Source organism: Zeugodacus cucurbitae, chromosome 3 (genome assembly GCF_028554725.1).
Source record: "Zeugodacus cucurbitae isolate PBARC_wt_2022May chromosome 3, idZeuCucr1.2, whole genome shotgun sequence".
NCBI lineage: Eukaryota > Metazoa > Arthropoda > Insecta > Diptera > Tephritidae > Zeugodacus > Zeugodacus cucurbitae.
This window is the reverse complement of record NC_071668.1, coordinates 37,710,713-37,732,535: the sequence shown is the minus strand read 5'-3', so window position 1 is coordinate 37,732,535 and position 21,823 is coordinate 37,710,713. Positions and strand designations below refer to the sequence as shown.

General features: G+C 37.5%; 1 protein-coding gene across 12 annotated transcripts in view; it reads right to left on the bottom strand.

Moving 5' to 3' along the window:
* Window positions 1-21,823, bottom strand: part of LOC105220378 (probable nuclear hormone receptor HR38) — a 319,583-nt gene that overhangs the window by 214,116 nt on the left and 83,644 nt on the right. For 11 of the 12 annotated variants that reach the window (XR_008470546.1, XR_008470547.1, XR_008470548.1 and 8 more), the window contains one exon: window positions 10,573-10,677. The exons of the other annotated variant lie outside the window; for it this stretch is intronic. The gene's annotated coding sequence lies outside the window, so the exon portion shown is untranslated. The remainder of the gene's footprint in view (window positions 1-10,572; window positions 10,678-21,823) is intronic. 12 annotated transcript variants of the gene reach the window in all.

Sequence of the window (21,823 nt, the reverse complement as noted above, 5' to 3'; positions counted from 1 at the left end):
TAGCCAGCGTAGCCGTTGTATCTTTATTCGCTGAACTATGTATATATCGTCGTATAATCATTGCATCGTCTACGATACTAACGAATTCGTTCAATCAATCCACACCTCTTACAGTTCTGAGAAAGAGGAAATCACCACCCTGGTGGAACGGTGACCTTAAAAAACTTAGAACTTTATTAAGGAAAGCCTTCAATGAAAGCTACAAGACCAAGTTATGGCAACCATACAAAGATATCTTGAAGCAATACAAAAAAGCAGTAAGGAAAGCAAAAGCATGCTCCTGGCAAGCATTCTGTTCTTCGATAGAAAATTGCACCGAGTCGGCTAGACTGAGCAAGATACTATCCAAAGAGCATACCAACGATGCATACTTAAAAACTGAAAGAGGTACTTGGGCCTCCTCAGCGGAAGAGGCACTGAAGGAACTCACAAACAAACATTTTCCTGGTAATAAACAAATGTTCCTACCAAAACCAGGAAGGAGAACCCACGATAGTGCTAAAGATTTTAGACCTATCAGCCTTACCTCTTTCATGCTGAAAGTTCTAGAAAGATTAATGGACATACATATAAGATCAAGAATAGGAGGCACACTATCGACGGCCCAACATGCGTATATAAAAGGCCGATCGACGGAAACTGCCTTACATGATGTGGTAAACGTAATAGAAAAGTCGCTACAGCACAAACAGTATACAATGGCTGCATTCTTGGATATAGAGGGAGCATTCAACAATATAGAATTAAGCACGATAATTGATTCACTGACACATGCCGGCATAGACCATATGGTTGGCAGTTGGGTGAAATCGATGCTTATGAACAGGATGATCATAGCAACAAACGGATCAACAACATTAACCAGATATGTGAGCAGAGGGACCCCTCAAGGAGCTGTCCTATCTCCGCTTTTATGGGTGGTGTCGCTAAACGAAATTCTGCATGAACTCAACAGAGGGGGGGTGAAAGCAGTAGCTTACGCAGATGACGGAGTACTGTTGGTAACAGGTCTCTTTCCATCCACTATCAGTGAGATAATGGAAAGGGCCCTAAGAAGACTACATCAATGGGCAGCTGGCAATGGCTTAGGTGTTAACCCGAATAAAACAGACCTGATGCTATTCACGAATAAAACCAAGGTACTCCAATTTATTCTTCCCTCACTCAACGGTACAACAATTCCTCTGTCCTCGACAGCCAAGTACCTAGGGGTGCAGTTGGATACCAAATTAAATTGGAAAATAAATATCGATAACAGGATTACATGCAAGAAAATAATAAGCAGAAACTGGGGCCTTAAACCAAACATAGCCATGTGGATGTACACGGCCGTAATCAAACCAATACTTACATATGGAGCTTTGGTCTGGTGGCCAGCAATAAATAAGCAGTATAACATCAAAAAATTAAATGGATTACAGAGGGCAGCCTGTGCAGGGGTTACTGGGGCGCTTAAGTCATGTCCGACTGACGCACTAAATGTACTCCTATATCAACTGCCCATCGACGTTCTCATAAGAAAAGTAGTAGCACTTTCAGCTATAAGAATAAATGAACTAGGTGGTTGGAACCAGAAAAGTTATGGACATAGCGGTATCCTGAATAATTTTTTAACAATTTATACAAATCAGACTATATCCCCCCAAAGTTAGATTTCAACACTGACTTTCAGGTGAGGTTTGTGCAGAAAAACTCAACCTGTCCATTATATGGGTGCCTGGCCACAGGAATATTTACGGAAATGAAAAAGCAGATGAATTGGCAAAGACAGGAGCCTCTCTAGATGAATCCGGGGCGGAACAAATACCATGCCCATTAGAAACCATCAGGAGAGAGATATACACATATTACGAACAAATAGCCATGAACAGATGGAAATCAAACAACAAATGTAAAATAACAAAACAGGTATGGCCCGATTATAATAAGATAAAAACGAAGGATTTATTAGATAAATCCAGGAAAAATATATACAGGCTTACAGCCGCAATAACAGGACACTGGCCATTTGGAGAACATGCGCTGAAAATGGGTTTGCCCCATAACCACATATGTCGCTCCTGCAAACCAGAAGACAAAAAGGAAACGGTTTTCCACTATCTTTGCGAATGCCCGGCACTAGCTCAAATCAGACACAGGACTCTTGAAAGTTATCAGGCACCAAATCTTGGATGGCTGGCCTCAAAAAGAATAACAGAAATTAGTAGTTTCATAGAGAACACAAAATGGTTCGAACGCCGAGATGAAACGCAATGGCAGTAATTTCTAAGATCTTACAATAGTGTAACAAAATGGCGCATCTAGCGCTAATTGAGCCCAGAAGAGCTGCATTCCTACCTACCTACCTACCTATACCACACTAATTGGCGCATATTAGGCAGAGTACACTTAGATTCCAATTGTCTACCGTATTCCGTAAAGTAGCTGATGCATGTACCTTATCAGTTCTTCGCCGCCGTATTTGAATAGCTCGACGGGCAATCCATTGGCCCCCGCCGATGTTCTTGTTCTTCAAGCGGGTAATTGCTATTCGATTTTCTTCATGGTCGTGCTATGGAACATCTGTTCCATTCCTGGTCTCGTACTTTCACTGCCATTCAGCAGTTCGGAGACGTGTCCCCTCCATAATTCCAGTATTCTCTGGACATCCGTTTCCAAATTACCTGCTCGGTCTCTACATGATAATGCTCCGGTCTTGAAACCTTCTGTTAAGTGCCTCATATTTTCATTACCCATGTCGGCCAGCTTTCCATACTCACGCATTTCGGCCTCTTTCTTTTCTACGTACAAAAGCGTCTCGCTTTCATCTTCAGTTCTCGATGGGATAGATTCCCACCCCGCACCTGTTGTGGCCGATCGCATCGTTGCAAGGTAGGTAGTATGTTTTCTCTCTACTGCTAAACAACAATCCTTATCGTACCAGCTCGCCTTTTGTCGTTTCTGAAATTAAACTGTTTCGAGTGCTGCGGTATGCAGTGGGTTTTGAGATCCCGTTCCATAGTTCCTTTATATCGAGATGCTTATGAGTGCTCTCAGAAAGCAGGAGTGCAAGTCAAGTTGAAAATTTCTCGGTTGTCTGCTGCGTTTGCGGCTTTTCGACATCGAACCTTTTTTTTCAATATTTTCTTATTTATTGAATCTGCTTGTTTTTAAGCCTAACAACAAGTTATAAAATCTTAAATCTATTTAAAAGCTAGACAAGCTCAACCAAGTGATTGAGCTGTATTGGTGAAACGTTGCTCTTTAGTACGCAGGCATACCCCTTCTTTTTAGGCGTGTTTGATCGCAGGAATGTACTAAAGCATTAGCCAATGGGTTTGGGTGATCACGGAGTTTAGATAAATATTTCAATCTGCTGTCCTCTACTTCTTTCTTTACCATAGGGATACCAAGATCTTTATGGATATTTTCATTGAGCATGTACCATGGTGAGCACGTGATTGATCTAAGCATTTTCGATTGGAGCCTTTGTATTATATCAATATTAGTTGCACAGGTCGTACCCCACAGTTGAATGCCATACATCCAAATCGGCTTTATGACCGCATTGTATAAAAGCACTTTGTTGTCTAAGCTAAGTTTAGAGTTTTTATTTAAAAGCCAATTTAAATTTGCAGCTCTTATCTTCATGCACGTTATTTTACTACATAGATATATGTTTTCTCCACGTAAGCCTTCTATCTAGGTGAATACCAAGTTAGGTAACTTCATTCGCTTGAGGCACTAGAATATTGTTCATTTTTATTGCCGGGCACATTTTTGGTCTTAGGGAAAATGTAACATGCTTGCACTTTTGTTCATTTACATTTATACGCTAGTTTGCTAGCCATTCTTCGACAGAACTTAAGTGCTTTGCTAATATTCTTGATGCTATAATGGGGCATTTGTTACGACTCACTAAAGCTGTGCCATCCGCAAAAGTTGATGTCAAAACATTATTAGCAGTTGGAAGATCAGCTGTATATATGATGTATAGAGTTGGGCCTAAAACACTGCCCTGTGGTACTCCAGCACTTATTGAACGTTCATCAGATATAAAATCACCTACTTTTACAGCAAATTTTCTATTTTTAAATAGGACTCCAAGGTTTTATGCAATTGGAAAGGTAAAATTATTTTAATCTTATACAAAAGTCCTTCATGCCACACTTTATCAAACGCCTGAGCCACATCTAGAAATATAGCAGAACAGTACTCTCTAAGTTCGAATGCCTTCCTAATTTCGTTAGTTATTCTATTTACTTGCTCTACAGTGCCATGTTTTGCACGAAAACCGAATTGGTGCGTTGGTATTACACTATTTTCATGAAGGAAAGGAGACATCTTTGATAGTAACACTTTTTCAAATATTTTAGAAAGACAGGGTAGAAGACTGATTGGTCTGTATGATGACGGCTGTGTCAGGTCTTTTCCCGGTTTATCTATCATGATTATCTGCGACTTTTTCCATGAAATAGGATAGTATCCGAAACTAAAAATTGCATTAAAGAGCAAGGAGAGCACTGTTAAAGCAAACTCAATTAGCATTTTTGGAGTAATATTATCGTGGCCTGACGATTTTTTTGGATTAACCTCTTTTATGATACTAACAATTTCAGTAGTTGAAGTCTTAATAGACCCAAGTGATTCGTTTGTGGTATTGTGGATGATTGGCAACTTAAAATTGTTCTTTGGAAAATTTGATTGAAATACCTCTTCTAGGTGTTTTGCAAAACAATTTGCCTTATCTTCGTCACTTCGTGCCCAATTACCATTTGACTGTCTTATAGGCATGTTGGAATCTACCGGTGGCTTAAAAGACTTTTGGGCTTTCCAAAGAGAGTTTTGCTTGGTAGAATTTGGACACAGTTTCTTTATATAATTTTCAGTGCTGTATTCTTCCTCGCGTTTAAGCGCTTTTTTTAACTTACGTACAGCAGATTTCAGTTGAAACTGAGTAGAAGGAGAGCGATGTATCTGCCATTCGCGTCTAGCTCGCCTTTTTTCGTTCACAAGCTTTTCTATTTCATTATTAGTCATGTTTCTAAAAACCTTAATGTTTCTTTTTGGTGTTGCCAAGACAACTGCATTAGTTACTACATCATTAAATTCTTCTATACTGTTATCAATATCTCTTCCTGTATTTATTTTTAAATCTATGTTAATGTGGCTACTGATATATTTTCTATATTTCAACCAGTTTGTTTTATGAGTTGTTAGAGAAACTTTCGGCTCAACTATCATGGGCTGTTCGCATAAGTTTATTAGTACAGGAGAATGATCAGAAGATAAGTCAGTACATGTATCTACTGTTATTAGCGATCTAGCTATGTTTTTGACTACAGCAAAATCTATTAAGTCTGGTATTTTGTTTCTATCACTGGGCCAGTATGTCGGCTTACCAGGAGATATTATATCAAGGTTATTGTGCTTATTTACAATAGTGTAGTACAGCTGCCGTCCTTTCGGATTAATAAGACGTGAGCCCCAGTACATGTGTTTTGCATTGTAATCTCCACCTGCTAGAAATCTTGGACCTAGCGTTCCAAAAAAGTCTTTAAATTCGCAATCTGTAATTTTAAAGCGATGTGGACAATATATAGCAGTTAGATTGAGGTCAGCACCCCGATTTTTCAAAAATATTGTTGTAGCTTGTAACTGGGCTGTAGCATGCGGTTCTAAAGCGTGGTGGCTTAACCGATTTCTAACCAATACTGATGTTCCACCGTGCGCCTTTCCATCTGGATGATGTGTAGCATGAAGTCTATATCCCGGTATAAGGAAATTGTTCTTATTTGTTAAATGAGTTTCTGATAGCAGGATAACATCTATGCTTTTTTCAGTCAGAAATTGTATTATCTATAGTTTGTGTTGGTTTATACCATTGGCATTCCATATACAAATATTTAATATACTCATTTTTTAGATAATAAGGTCTGTAGCATTTGATTTTGTGATTTAATTAAATCTTGTATCATGTTTTGCATGCTAGACATAAATTGTGTAATACATTGAGTAAGGTTTAGAATCATATTTTCAATACCTCCATTAGGTGGATTTTGGGGTTGTTGCATTTGCACAATGCTGCCTTTTAGCACATTTGCATAGCTTCCTTGGATAAGACTATTCTTAGAATTACCAGGTTTCGAACTCTGGTCTGTAATTACTATATTTTCGTTACGAGGGATATTCATCATTTGGTTACGACGAGCTTGAATTCCCAGCGATAATTTTGATTTCAAGTCTTTATATACAGGGCAGCCTCTGTAGTTAGCAGTGTGATTTCCTCCACAATTACTACATTTTTTATTTGTATCCTATTTTTTAAGAGTACATTTTGATGTAGGGTGTAAATCACCACATACCACACAAACACTGCGTAGAGTGCAATAAGACTTGGTATGCCCATACTCTTGGCAGTTGGTGCATTGTACCGGACCATTTCTTTTATGAGGTTCTTCAACGGTAATTCAACGATGTAACAAATATTTTAAATTGTATATTGGATGGGTTTCATTCCTTTTAATTGGGTTAGAGTTTGGCAGCAATTCCACTTTAAACATTGGTTGGTGTACCTTATTTCTATTGAAGATATTTACCACATTTTTAATTTCAAAGCCGCATTCTTCAAGGGCTTCTTTGACATCATTAGATTCTACCGAAGACTCTATGCCTTTTACAACAACAACTAGGCCTTTCGAGCTCTTCAGTTGATAAGAATAATAGTTTTTATTGTTATTTGACAAAAATTTCACTATATCCATAAAACTTTTCTCAGTGAAGGACTGTATTTTAGTTTCATCTATATTGCCTTTTTTCAAAGGCACTATATGAAAATTGTTAGTACCTACAATTTCACTTAGTTTCGCAACAAGTACATTAGAGCTACGCTCTCGCAAATATATTGGCGGCGGCTTGGCATTCACGACTGTGGTGGTACCCTTCGCATCGTCGTTCGATCCATTGCTTAGTATGGCAAATCTGTTGCCATTTAAAGTTCCTGGCTTATTTGTATCAAGCGTGGCGGGTTGGAATTTTTTGGAATTGACCGCTGACTTTAAAGGACTTGATTTCCTTTTAATATTGACGTAGCGGTCAATACCAATCTGTACAGATGGTGTTTTTCTTTTTGGTACATGCTCACCTTGCATTGTTTTTCCCTTTGGTGTCCGCTCGTTTGTTGGTACCTGCTTGCTTGCTATAGTCTGCTGTTTTGTTGTTGTGCACTTGCTGTTTTGTTCTGCCTCTGTTGATCCCTTCTGCTGATCGGCAGAGCGCTTCTTTTTTGTTTTAGTATTATTTTTCTTTTTTTTATGTTTAGCTTTTGATTTTCCACAGTACTTGTAGTTGTTTTGTTATTTAATTTTATTTGCTTTTAATAATTCAATTAAATCACGGAGCGCATTAAAACACGTCCGTACTCTTTGAATGTTCAATACATTCATCCCTGTGTTTGTTGGTGGGCGTTCTTTGCTGCACAGAGGCGAGTTCGTATCTTCGCTGCTACCAGGTACTGGTCTTGTGCTGGAATGTGGCCCCAGCGAAGTCGATCAGCCTCAGGACGTTTGGCGACGTTTCGTCATGGAGGCTGAGTTTTCCGACTGTTGTGCCAAAAACACCGTCCACGACGGTGATGTCTGCTCTTAGTTGTATGAGGACATCAACCAGGAGGTCAGAAGCACCTTCGAATTTAAGGGTCCGGACATTCCAGGTGCATAGCCTCAAATCGTTATCCTTAAATCGTTAGCAGGGGTCGTCATCAAAGGTGGGATTTCTCTTCCGAGGCTATGTTAGGTCTTTCCTTGTGAGGGTTTTTTTATGTGGTGAGTCCAAACCCTACGCACAACCGCAGAAGCGGGTTGCTTTACAATAAAAACATTGGAAATTAATACTTTGCATATATTAAGCATTTTGCTTTTTATGAACTCAATGCTTCGTACTTATACAAAGCAACATGTAACTTTGAACTCATCCTAAATCTTAAATCGCAGTAACTACGTTAGCATTCAAATTTGCTGTATTAAAGTCCATATGTTCTGGTATAAAATATAGAAAGTCAGAATCGCTCCTACTTTCCTAATAACACCATTTTTTATACCATCTGATTTTCAAGCACCAGTGAAGATATTTTAATAAAACTTCGGACAAATAATCTTCTAAAGATGTCACACCACTTACCTAAATATAAACTAAAACCAAGAACCAAGTTACTCATTGTTGACCACAGTGCCTTTACCTAACTTTCTACCAAAACTACCGTTCGATATCTGAAGCCTAAATTCTGAAAGTATATTTTCCTCATAATAATGGAACCTGGTGCTAAAAGTGAATTTTGAATTATAATATGACATTGGGGATGGGGTCATATGTAGAAGTTCCCACAATGAGGAAAGTTCCTGACTGTCATTCAACTGAGAATGGCCAGGAAGGTGGCATATGTAGCTCACGACTTCCGGTTTTAGATCTAGTATCCTCTGGGTAGTCAACAGACATTCGTTTGGAAGCTAAAGTGAGAAGGCGAAGCCCGCTTCTGTGGTTATGTGTCGAGTTTGAGACCCACCATTAAAAACCTCCCTTATGAAAGACCAAACAGAGCCTCGGATGAGAAACCCCATTTTTGATGACCACCCATGCAAACGTTTCAAGGATCACGATTTGATTGCATGCATACTTAATTGGGAATTCCTACGAAAAGGAGCTGCCGCTCTGTGCAGCTGTGTAAACTGATGTTGTACAACACAAAAAGCTCTGTCAGGATCGGGAAGTTCCTCTCCGTGTCGTTTGATACCAAACGAGGCTTCAGACAGGGTGACTCACTATCGTGTGACTTCTTTAACCTAAACCTGAAAAAAATAATATAAGCCACATTTCTAAATAGAGAGGATACAATCTTATAAAAGAATGTACATCTACTGATGTACGCAGACTGGATAAGGAATCACTCTTGCCAACAGGTGCTACTTTGGACTAAGTATGCAATTGAAAAGTAAAGTTTTCTCTCTCGATACAAAAAATATGGTGCAGAAGTATAGATGATGTCAACACCCGATTAAACGACTCTAGGAGTTTTCGAGAGAAAGGTTTTGCGGAATATTTAAGGTTTTTTGAACATTAGCAACGACGCATACCGCAGACGATGGAACGATGAGTTGTACGAACACACAGACATAGTGTAAAGAATAAAAAATACAGCGACTACGTCATGTTGTTCGAGTTGATGAAAAAAATCCATCATCTGACAAATTATATAAGTTCCGCTGGGCTTTAAATGATGTATATCGGTTAATATGTAAAATAAATACCCATTCAATTGGAGATATAACCTTAATACTTGAGTTTGGTGACGAAATTGGTTGAAATTGGTCCTTGTATTACCCCAGCCAGACATCCACCAGACGAACCAGGTGGAAAGCGAACTGGTTTCTTTTGGTATTTCTAATTGTAACGAAATAGCAAAAATGAGGAAGGAATGGCGCACTCTACTAGATTGGGCTATAATTGCGTAAGAGTTGCCTACGCCAATTAACAAGATGAAGTGTGTGATAATTCTTCTAGAGGAATTTATGTGATACATAATAAAATTTCCGCTGAGCTTTAAATCGTGTATATCGGTTAATATGTAAAATAAATACCAATTCAATTGGAGATATAACCTTAATACTTAAGTTTGGTGGTTTACCCCAGCCGGAGTAAAATGAGTATGGTCTGATAGAGGAGTTCTTCCAGATTTTGAATATATATATACAATTTTAGTATATATCAGAATAATTTTAGTTTCCGAGATTTTCGTGTTTAAAGTTTGAAAATACATAAATTTTAACATATAATTTCCCGATTTATAGTGAATTTTGCATTTATGCTATGTATTATACACTTAGCTTCACTATATTCATTTTACGTATTTGTTTTATATAAAATTTGCTCGAATAAAGCATGTTAATTTTTATTAAATTCTATTAATTCACAAAATTTTTTTTAATCTTTAAACAAAACACTCGAAAACTATAACAGTGATCACCACTTAAGTGAAGTAAGCGGGTATTAATGTATATTTTAATCTGGAGAATCTCATCTATCCCTACATACCCATTTCAACTTCGAAATCGTTTTTTTTTTAATTTTCGTTTTTTGCGGACTTTATGCAGAATATATTGGTAAAACCGTGAATTTTCTTTATGAAATTTGTTGCAAACACGTTCTCGAATATAAACCTTCTCCTAGCCCAACATACCCTATATATGGATAGTCATTTTACCCCTATTATAATGAATTTCGGCCATCTGTGTGACTTTTCTTCAAACTGGGAGAACACACCTATAACTATAACTGAAACTCATTAATGATCAAAAAAAGACTGGTAGCATTAGAAACTTCTATATATATATATATATATATGTATAATAACCTATAACTCTATATTATAACTACTCAAAACTTCACTTGTACAGAAGTTTCTAATGCTACCAGTCTTTTTTTGATCATTAATGAGTTTCATTCGCGTTTTTTTCCATGATTTTATTTTTAATATGAAAAATTAAATATTAAGTTCACAATGCTAATTGACTTAAGGATACACATTTAATGACGGATTACTGAAATGTTTGAAGAAAAATATGAAAAACGCTTTCATTGTGACTTTCCCTTCCCGGCGAATCCTCAGAGAAAAGGCGTTGACAGCATAACTCCTAGCAGTATCATCTGAAGTGAAAATAAAAAATACGTGTTCAGTTAATTTAAAAATTTCACTGCATTTTTTAATAATTGTAATTCAAAAACAAAATATTCATCCACTTCCTTGCAAATTTTAGCTAACATCTAATTTGCGACGGTTTTTCGCATCATTATTCCGAGTTAGGTGTAGTCATCGTTTAATCTTAGAGTTTTATTTATTCACAAGCTAATTATTCTTTTGTTTTTTTGTTTTTTGGGCCTACTTCACTACCGTTGTAAGAAGGTTCTTTTATAAAGGTTTTCTCCATATCTGCATTGGTGGTTTTAACAAATCCCGTTAATGACGCAATGTTTCGCAGATTAATATGGTTAATATTAAGCAGAAATGAAAATACATTACTTTTCGCTTAATTGCACATATTTTCGTTCAATTAACCGGGGAATCAATTAACAGAAACTCGCTTAATTAAAAAAATAGTTAAAATGAATTAAATAAAAAGAATCCCGTTTAAATGAACAGTTTGTTCAATTACAGGAATCACGTTTATTTGGACCATTTGATGAATTAAGCGATTACGTGGGAATCAAAATTTGAAAGTTATTTGCCTTATTAAATTGTACAACATTAAAATATTATCCGAAAGTATGAAATCGATGTGATTAAAATTTCAAGAATGTAAAACTTTAAACGGATTTATCTCAAAACTCGAATTTTGAAGTCAAGACACGATTTCTTGAAAAGTTATGAAGTGATTCTGTTGAAAAATTCCCACACATCTTTATTGCAACTATTTTTCGAGTCAGTATATTTAACAAAAAAAAAAAAAAATTTACCACAAAAGTTAGTTTTTTTGTTCAAAATCTGTGTTGACGACTAATAATACTTTATATATAAGAGTTGAGACAAACAATTGTCTTTTCTGCTTTATTATAACAACGTTTTTATAATCTAAACAACAATTTTTTTAATTCTTATATATAATTGGGGGCAAAATTAAGATAAAATCCCATTTGAAACAAAAAAAAATATATTATATATAAAAGCTTACACTAGGGTTAAGACACAAGTTCAATTATATGTTGATATATTGAATTACAGTATTTGGAATTATAATTCTGTGTTAACTTAGAAAGTCTATCGGATACTAATTCTATGTTAGCAATTAAGTGAAGATTGATAGTGGAGTGATGCCAAGGGAGGTTCAAAAACATTTTTAACAGTTTGTTTTGTAACACTTGCAACTTTTTTAAATGGCAATTTGCAATACTAGACCAGGCTGGTGCACCATAAAAGATTATAGGTTGGAAAATTGATTTAAACAAACTGCTCATGTTGTAAGTGCTTAGGCCCGATTTTATGAGGGAGTAAAGAGTTCTAATTAAAATATTAATTTTGTTAATAATGTACGAAATATGGTGTTTATAAATTAGTTTTGTGTCCAGAATAACACCAAGATATTTTACCGTATCATCCCAAGGAACAGTGATATTGCTCAGTATAACGCAGTTCTGGGGCAAGTAACATGGTTTTCGTTTTCTACTGAAAAAAATAGCTGAGTTTTCTGGGGGTTTATAAGAATCTTCTATTTAGTAAAATAGTTGATCAATGCGTTAAGAGCTGATTGTAAGTTAGTAATGATATCTACAGAAAGTTCTCCAGAACTTAGGATAGCAGTGTCATCAGCAAATATTGATGTATTACATTCGTTTAATTGGGGAAAAACAGCTGTGAAGATATTGTACAACATAGGCGATAAACAAGCGCCTTGGGAACATCCAGCTGGGATTTCGAGATATGGGGATTGACTGGTTCCAATAAATACTGAAAAACTACGATTTTTTAAAAAGTTTTGAACGATTTTAATTAGTTCTATCGGAAAGTTAAATTGATTCATCTTGTAAAGGAGTCCATCATGCCAAACTGAATCAAAAACAGCTTTGATATTCATTAGTACCATGCCTGTAGATTGGTTCCTTGTAAAATTGCTTTTTATGACTTTTCTTTTTCTGACCAGGGCGTGAACAGTATTGAACTGAAACCGAACTGTTGGTTTGGAACAATACCATTGTCTTCAATGAAAGCTGTTAATTTTTCTTTAATTACCTTTTCAAGGATTTTACTAAGTGAAGGGAGTAAACTTATGGGACGGTAAGAATATGGATCGTCTGGTGGTTTATTAGTTTTTTTAATTGCTATGATTTTAGCTTTTTTCCATACCTTAGGAAAGTAACTCAACCGTAGACATGCATTTATTATATTAGCAAAATAACGTACCCCTTTTTTGGGAAGAGCTTTTAGACAGCTATTGTTAATACCGTCAATGCCCGGAGATTTTTTAGCTTTTAGATTCTTGAATAATGTACGAATTTTTTAAGAATTGATGTAACGGGTGATTTTTTTGAGGTTAGGATTTCCATGCATTAGTATTTGACAGATCACGTGGGATTTCAGACATGGTGTCAAAGAGAAAGATGCTCAGTATGCTTTGACATTTCATCATGAATAGACTTACTAACGAGCAACGCTTGCAAATCATTGAATTTTATTACCAAAATCAGTGTTCGGTTCGAAATGTGAAATCCGCTTTTTTATCGACAAATTTTGTTCAGCGATGAGGCTCATTTCTGGTTGAATGGCTACGTAAATAAGCAAAATTGCCGCATTTGGGGTGAAGAGCAACCAGAAGCCGTTCAAGAACTGCCCGTGCATCCCGAAAAATGCACTGTTTGGTGTGGTTTGTACGCTGGTGGAATCATTGGACCGTATTTTTTCAAAGATGCTGTTGGACGCAACGTTACGGTGAATGGCGATCGCTATCGTTCGATGCTAACAAACTTTTTGTTGCCAAAAATGGAAGAACTGAACTTGGTTGACATGTGGTTTCAACAAGATGGCGCTACATGCCACACAGCTCGCGATTCTATGGCCATTTTGAGGGAAAACTTCGGAGAACAATTCATCTCAAGAAATGGACCCGTAAGTTGGCCACCAAGATCATGCGATTTAACGCCTTTAGACTATTTTTTGTGGGGCTACGTCAAGTCTAAAGTCTACAGAAATAAGCCAGCAACTATTCCAGCTTTGGAAGACAACATTTCCGAAGAAATTCGGGCTATTCCGGCCGAAATGCTCGAAAAAGTTGCCCAAAATTGGACTTTCCGAATGGACCACCTAAGACGCAGCCGCGGTCAACATTTAAATGAAATTATCTTCAAAAAGTAAATGTCATGAACCAATCTAACGTTTCAAATAAAGAACCGATGAGATTTTTTTATTTTTTAATTTTATGCGTTTTTTTTTTAAAAAAAGTTATCAAGCTCTTAAAAAATCACCCGTTAGAAACTATCGGAAGGCAACGTATTTTCTGTGTTAAGTGACGAAATGAAATTTGCGACATCGGCTTCTATAGAGGAATCAATCAAATGAGCCGAGACAGAGTGATTTTTACTAAAAATATGACTGAGAACCTCGCATTTTTCAGTAGCAGTACTGTAACAGATTGCATTATTGTTTGTTGATTTGGATGATAATGGGTTATGATGTCCACGGCAAGAACCTTTTTTGGACACTTAATGGTAGAAGAGGTATCAACGTCTAAGCTTTCGAAATTTGTATAAACTGTTTAAATATGTATCTTTAATATGCTGCATGAAATATATGATTGTATAATTAAAAAAATATATATATAAATAAACTCATGTTTTCAACGTTTTAAACCCACCTAACCCCTTAAAGGAGACTGCATACACATGTATGTGCACTTAAAGCTTTTCAAATATTTGAATATTTTTTACCATTATAAAAAAAATTCAATAAAAAGTTTTTGTATTTACATACAATGGGGTCATATGTAGAAGGTCACGTAAGTGAGGAAAGTTTCTGATTGCCATTCGCTTGGGAGTGGCCAGGAATGATTCTTTTACATATGACTCAAGCAGCTCAAGACTTCTGGTTTTAGACCAAGTATCCCCTGGGTAGCCAACTTGCACTCCTGCTCTCTGAGAGCACTCATCAGCATCTCGATATAAGGGAGCTGTGGAAACAATTGGTCTCCGGCAACGCCAAAAAACCAGTTGGTGTCGTTCCGCAGTGGAGAGAAAACAGACTGCCTACCTCGCAACGTTGCAAACGACCACAACACGTGCGGGTTGGGATAGATACCGAAAACTGAAGAGGGAAGCGAGACGCATTTGCAGACTAAAAAGAAAGAGGCCGAAATGCTTGAGTATGAAAAGCTGGCCGACATGGGTAATGCTCGAAAATTTTATGAAAAGATCAGGCGATTTACAGAAGGTTTCAAGACCGGAGCATTATCATGTAGGTACCGAGGAAGTAATCTGGTAACGGATGTCCAGAGCACACTGGGATTATGGAGGGAACACTTCTCCGACTTGATGAATGGCAGTGAAAGTACAACACCAGGAGATGGCGAACCCGATTCCCCAATCGATGACGATGGAATAGATATTCCATTACCCGACTATGAAGAAATTCGAATAGCAATTACTTGAAGAACAACAAAGCGGCGGGACCCGATTCAAATACGGCGGCGAAGAACTGATAAGGTGCATGCATCAGCTTCTTTGCAAAATATGGTGGGAAGAAAGCATGCCTGACGATTGGAATCTCAGTGTGCTCTTCCCAATTCATAAAAAGGGAGATCACACAATATGTGCCAATTACCGTGGGATAAGCCTCCTAAATCTCGCCTATAAGGTTCTATCGAGAGTACTGTGTGAAAGACCAAAGGCCACCGTCAACTTATCAGTGTGCCTTTAGACCTGGAAAATCGACAATGAACCAGATATTCACCATGCGCCAAATCTTGGAAAAGACCCGAGAGAGAAGAATCGATACTCACCATCTTTTCATCGATTTTAAAGCTGCCTTCGATAGCACGAAAAGGAGCTGCCTTTATGCCGCGATGTCTGAATTTGGTATCCCTGCAAAACTAATACGGCTATGTAAACTTACGTTGAGCAACACCAAAAGCTTCGTCAGGATCGGGAAGGACCTCTCCGAGCCGTTCGATACCAAACGAGTCTTCAGACAGGGTGAGTCACTATCGTGCGAGTTCTTCAATCCATTACTTGAAAAAATAATACGAGCTAAATAGAGAAGGTACAATCTTCTATAAGAGTGTACAGCTACTGGCGTACGCCGATGATATCGATATCATTGGAAACAACAACCTTTTTTCTACTTTTTTCAGACTGGATAAAGAAGCGAAGCGAATGGGTCTGGTGGTGAATGAGGACAAGACGAAATATCTCCTGTCATCAAACCAACAGTCAGCGCACTCTCGTCTTGGCTCCCACGTCACTGTTGACAGTCATACCTTTGAAGTAGTAGATAATTTCGTCTACTTGGGAACCAGCGTTAACAACACCAACAATGTCAGCCTTGAAATCCAACGCAGAATCACTCTTGCCAACAGGTGTTACTTTGGACTGAGTAGGCAATTGCAATATAAAGTCCTCTCTCGACGAACAAAAATCAAACTCTACAAGTCGCTCATTATTCCCGTCCTGATGTATGGCGCCGAAGCGTGGACGATGACAACATCCGATGAGACGACTCTTGGGGTTTTCGAGAGAAAGGTTTTGCGAAGATTTATGGTCCTCTGAACATTGGCAACGGCGAATACCGCAGACGATGGAATGATGAGCTGTACGATTTATACGACGACATTGACATAGTTCAGCGAATAAAAAGACAGCGGCTACGCTAGTCTATGTCATGTACGAATGGATAAAAACACTCCAGCTCTGAAAGTGTTCGATGCAGTACCCGCTGGAGGAAGCCGCGGAAGAGTGGAGGTCGTCCTCCGGTGGAAAGACCAAGTGCAAAGTGACCTGGCTTCACTTGGTGTTTCCAGTTGGCGCCAAAAAGCAAAAAGGAGGACCGAGTGGCGCGATCTGGTGGATTCCGCTATAATCGCTTAAGCGGTTTCTACGCCAAATGTATATATATATATAATTTAAAAGGAAAATGAGTTTTGATAACATATATTTTGAACCAACTAAGCGGGAAAATCAATTAACCGAGTCCAATTATCCGAGAACATGTGCTTATCGGCTTTATGCTATATAAAAGGACTGTAATACCTGAGACAGACATATAGTACATATTGAAGTATGCTTTAGAAACCATATGTGTATCACCGGTGTTCCGAATTTTGTTTGAAAGCAAATTGTGTTCCGTACTACAATACGGTTCTAGAAACCATTGAAATTTTGTGGTGTTGTGAAATGTACTATAATGGATCTTATTGAACATACCGAAAGCTTTAAGCTCTTATACCACAATCACATATTTTCTGACATTTTGTCATACAGAAAATAAATTAAATTCAAAATAAATGAAATCAAAAAATTAAATTTGAAAAAATTATGTGTAAAATATGTTAAGAAGTAATAATTATAATGGGCAATAACATGTTAAGATTGCTTGAAGCTATACCTATGTCAGGATCAATATTCCTGCCTGTTATTCATAATTATATTTTGCTTGAATTTATTTGTATCAGCTGATGTATGTAAACATAGTACAATACTACATGTGTGTCACTATGCTGGTACATGATTTCTTGAGCTTTTATTGTCGTACACATCGTAGTACGGAAACCATATGTCCATCTTAGGTATAATAGGATCGTAGTTTGGTTTAGAATCAAAAATTGTGCATGTTCCACCCAGTGACACGCATAAATTAAAGTAAATACGTAAATTAAAGTATGTACGTAGTTACATTAATGGCAACATTCTCAGTAAAATTGTATATAAATGATCCCCGTGCGTGGGCGATTCATAGTTTATAATAATAAATCGTATTAAATATATTCAACTGCTTGTATATGGTCTTCTGTAATAGGATGCAAGTCGTTGGCTTAAAAAATTTAGAGCTATTTACATTTGATATTAAAAGCTTATTTTAATTATTTAATTATGGTTACTGTTTGACTATTATTAAATTTCATTATAATCTGGACATTTTAATACCTACAATAACTCCGCGAAAAGCAATTTTAGTTAAAATAAGATAGATTATAGGACATATAATAAAAAACATTGAAATAGGGAAAGTTTTAAAAAAGTTTGCTAAAGTAGGGCGATAGTAGTAACCAGTGTAAAAAAATTTCAAAAGTAATGATTCTTCCGAAAATAAGCAGCGCAGTGGACGCACACAGCAACCATTTCTTAGAGACCTCGATTTGATTCTAAATAATGGAAAAATCCAAAAATTATTGTATCATCTCAAAACAATATAAATAAACATTAACCGATAACGAGTACCAACAGAGCTCAATACAGAATGAGCAACTTATTTCCGAAAAAAACCCAAACTTCGTTTAGAATTGGCAATGGACATAAAGAAAACGGAAAGGACTTTTGAAAAAAACTTATATTTACAAATGAGTCAACTTTCTACTAAGTAATAATTGTAAAGTATTGTGGCGACAGAGTAATGGTTTAGTGAGAATTCGCTGCTTCTGAGTTGCTTTATTTACTTCAATACAATTAAGGGTTAATACAAGTAAGGTTTGACAACTTTTTTTTGTATTATTTTTTTATTAATTTTCTGAACCATCAACATCTCAAGAATATTGTGTTAAAATTTTAGGTCATTCGGAGAAAAACTAACGAAGTTACAGCAGGTTGAATAACGGTACCTCCAGCTACCTGCGCTAAGTGTACAAAACTTTGAATCGAGTTTCCCAAATATGTCATTTTTAAAGTCGGTGACCAGCCTACAGAAAAAACTGCTGCATCGATCGTTTTGAAATTTTGAACAAATATTCTACATATATATAGCTCTCGAATGTCGTCGAGTTTTTCCAAAAATTTTAATTACTAACAATTTTACAATAACAAATAGGTCGATTTTTTCGTCTAAAATCGTCATTTTGATTTGAAAAAGGTACCAAAAATTGAAAAATTGAAGGATTAAAAAAAACTCGACGTCAATTGAAAGATAAACTAATAAACTAAAGAAAGCATTTTAATTTTTTGGTTTCGGATGATCCAGTGATGCTGTAGGAGGTGCCTGCAGGGATCGACGATAAATACGTTATTCCTCGCTATTTTTCGATAAAACTTTTTTTTAAGTATCCTTCAAATGTTGTACTTTCATATAATAATAAGTAAAATAAACCTACAGCAACAATTTTTTCTAAAAAAATTCATGAAAAAAGATCTTTTTTCGACGAACCAGTGACCAGGAATGATTCTGTTGCATATGACTCAAGCAGCTCACGACTTCCGGTTTTAGATAAAGTATCCTCTGGGTAGCCAACAGACATCCGTTTGGGGCGAGCTAAAGTGAGAAGGCGAATCCGCCTTCTGCGGTTGTGCGTAGGGTTTGGGGTATCATGATGAAAGATCAAACAGAGCCTCGGATGAGAAACCCCACTTTTGATGAAATGTCCGGACCCTTAATTGGGAAGAAGCCTCTGCCCAACTGGTTGATGTCCTCATACAACTAAAGGCTGACATCACCGCCATCCAATAATAGCGATGGACGTGACAAGGACGGAAGAAGGTGGGTCCTTATCACATCTACTACTGCGCAAATTTTTTGTTGGATATGTGAAGGACGTCTAGTCACAATCCGCATAAAACTTAAGTTCTTCAACATATCGCTAATTTGCACCCACGCCCCAATGGAAGAGCAAGACGATGTGACCAACGATGCTTTCCATGAGGCCTAGAACGCACCTATGAGCGCTGCCCCCGCAACGATGTCAAAATCGCTAGGGTGGGTAAAGAAAGGTTTGGCACAACAGTCGGAAAATTGTGTCTTCATGACAAATCATCGCCAAAGGGCTTCGCTGGGGCCCGCAATATGGTTGTCTGTAGTACCAGATTCAAGCACAACAAAAATATATCAAGCAACATGGCTGCCTCCTGGTCGAAACATCCGCAATCACATCGAAAATTTTGTGATTGACGGAAGACATATATCCTGGTCCTTGGTTTTAGACGTGTATTCTCCGAGGACCAAACATTGACTCGGACCACAACCTGGTAGCAGCGAAGATACGCAATCACCTCTGTGCAGCAAAGAACGTGAAGAAACACAATGAAGGTTCGACGTCGGAAAGCTGCAATCGCAACAGACAGACGGACGATTTTCGATTCGATTGGCACTCCTCTCTCTCGTTCTCTGAGAGCACTCATAAGCATATCGATATAAGAGAATTTTAGAACGGTATCTCACACTCAATGCGTATCGCTGCAGCCGAAACAATTGGTCTTCGGCAACGGCAGTTGCTACGAAAAGAATTGTCGTTTCGCAGTGGAGAGAAAGCAGACTGCTTACCTCGCAACGTTGCTATCGACCACGGGGTGGGATATCGAGATTCAAGAGAGAAGCGAAGCACATTTACAGACATAAAAAGAAAGAGAATTCCCCAACAGATGTTCCATTGCCCGACCATGAAGAAATTCAAATACTAATTACTCTCTAAAAAAACAATAAAGCGTCGGGGCCTATGAATTTTCGGCCGAGCTATTTAAATGCGGCGGCGAAGAACTAATAGTTGCATGGTCGGACAAAAGCATTCCCGACGAGCGTATTGTGTGAAAGACTGATGCCAACCGTCAACGAACTGATTGGACCTTATCAACGTGGCTTTAAACCTGGAAAATCCACCATGGATCAGATGTTCACCATGTGCCAAATCTAGGAAAAGTCCCGATAGAGGAGAATCGATACACACCAACTTGTCATCGATTTTAAAGCTGCCTTCGATTGCACGAATAAGAGCTACCTCTATGCCGCGATGCCTAAATTTGGTATCCATACAAAACTAATACGGCTATGTAAACTGACTTTGAGCATTATCGTGACTCATTATCGTGCGACTTCTTCAATCTATTGCTGGGAAAAATAATAGGAGCTGCAGAGCTAAATAGAAAAGGTACAATGTTATATAAGAGTGTACAGCTGCGTACGCCGATGATAATGATATCATTGGAAACAACAACAAGACGGGATAAGGAAGTGAAGCGTATAGGTTTGGACAAGACAAAATATCCCCTGTCATCAAACAAACATTCAGCGCACTCGCGTCTTGGCTCCCACATCACTGTTGACAGTCATTACATTGAAGTCGCAGATAGTCTCGAAATCAAACGCTGAATCACTCTTGAAAAGTAAAGTCCTCTCTCGAAGAACCAAAATTAAACTTTACAAGTCGCTCATTGATGTATGGTGCTGAGGCGTGGATGATGACAACATTCGATGAGACGACTCTAGGAGTTTTCGAGAGAAAGGGTTTGCGAAATAGTTATGGTCCTACGGCCAATACCGTAGACGATGGAACGATGAGCTGTACGAGTTATACGACGACATAGGCGTATTTCAGCGAATAAAGATACATCGGTTACGCTGGATAGGTTATGTTGTTCGAATGGAGGAAAACACTACAGCATTAAAAATATTGGATGCCCTACCCGCTGATGGAACCCGTGAAAGAAGACGACATCCAATCCGTTAAAAAGACCAAGTGGAAAGTGACCTGGCTGCACTTAAAACTTCCAAATTGCAAAACGGAGAGATGAATGGCGTGTTCTGGTGGATTCGGCTATAATTGCCTAAGCGGTTCTTACGCCAAATATATATATGTATATATATAAACCAAGATAAACAGTGATCTTTATAGAAATCGAATAAAAACAAAACCGGGGAGGAATATAAACACGATTCACAAAACTAAAAAGGAAATAGGTGTAAAAAAACAAAAAAAATAAATAAACCCTTACATATATACATACGTATTCAAAGTCCGCATTGGCAAACATTCTCCAGCAATACCAAAAATAATTTCAGACACGTTCCAAATAAGGGAAAAGACATTTCTGACAGTGGCAGCTTAATAAGACTTCAACTTCAACTTCAAATTCTCCGTTTTCGCCAAATGTAAAACTTGTTTAGACCAGTACGAAGAGACAAAAGTTATGACCAATTAAAATTCTTAAAGTCGATTGCCCCTACTCCCCATCTGTGCGTATAGCCGCCATAATCACAAGCTCAAGAGGCAAGTTCAGACATTCTCCTCAAAGTCAAACATAGTCAAACACTTCGCATTAAATGATGATAATTTCAATTTGGCTCTATGATCACGATATGAAATAAAAGAATATTGGTCAATGAACAAGTGATGATATT